This window comes from Corvus brachyrhynchos, unplaced genomic scaffold, assembly GCF_000691975.1.
Source record: "Corvus brachyrhynchos isolate BGI_N302 unplaced genomic scaffold, ASM69197v1 scaffold1100, whole genome shotgun sequence".
NCBI classification, from domain to species: Eukaryota; Metazoa; Chordata; class Aves; order Passeriformes; family Corvidae; genus Corvus; species Corvus brachyrhynchos.
Window position 1 is genome coordinate 16,619 of NW_008235726.1, and position 801 is coordinate 17,419.

At 57.8% G+C, this 801-nt stretch overlaps 1 protein-coding gene across 1 annotated transcript in view; it reads right to left on the minus strand.

The window, feature by feature from the left end:
* The window catches only part of LOC103613348 (ATP synthase subunit alpha, mitochondrial), a 13,965-nt gene that overhangs the window by 3,466 nt on the left and 9,698 nt on the right, over positions 1-801 (minus strand). The window lies entirely within an intron of this gene.

Sequence of the window (801 nt, forward strand, 5' to 3'; positions counted from 1 at the left end):
AGTCGTATGGGTGCGGCGGAGCCAGGGGAACCAGAGCGGGTGGCCCCAAAGCCGAGTAAAGCCGGGGGCCCGGTCTCAAAGCAGAATAGAAAGCCGGAGGATAAGTCCCAAAGCCGAGTAAAGCCGGGGGCTAAACCTCAAAGCCGAGTGGCCGGAGACTGTATTTTCATGCGGCCAAGCGAATACCCGCAGCACAGAAGCTATGGACTATGAGGCAGGGACTCGACTCCTAGCTAATATTCATGAGAGGCAAGATCGTAAAAGATCGAGATCTGAATGCCCTCATTACGTGGGCCCGGGAACATGGGTGTGTGAAATACACTTCGCTTTTGTTCTCAGTCGAAGCATGGGGGGAAGCTTGAAACGAATTGTGGCTGTCCACGATTGAGGGTGGAAAGGAAGCTAAAGCTCTCGGCTTAACCTGGAAGGCAGTAACTAGCACTAGGGCGGAGTCCAGGGTAGCATGGTTCTTTGGGCTGGCCACGAAAAGACCGATTAAAGGCACAGCAGCACCCGTCCGCTCACTGCGGGAGTTGCTGGACTCAGCAGGGAAGGATGTTATCCCTCCGATATCTGAGAGAAAAATGGCTGCGAACGCGGAAGCAGAGCCACCTGACTCAGGGGGCGGGGCACAGGCGGGCCAAGGAGAAACAGGTGGTCCTGGTGCCCGGCCGAAAGCGGCAGAGCAAACGAGCGGTCCTAAAGCCCAGCCGAAAGCGGCAGAGCGCAACCCCCCTCTGCCGAACAGCGGAGCAACATCCGGCAGCAAAGCAGCTTCTGCGGTTTCGTCGCCTGCCGGGC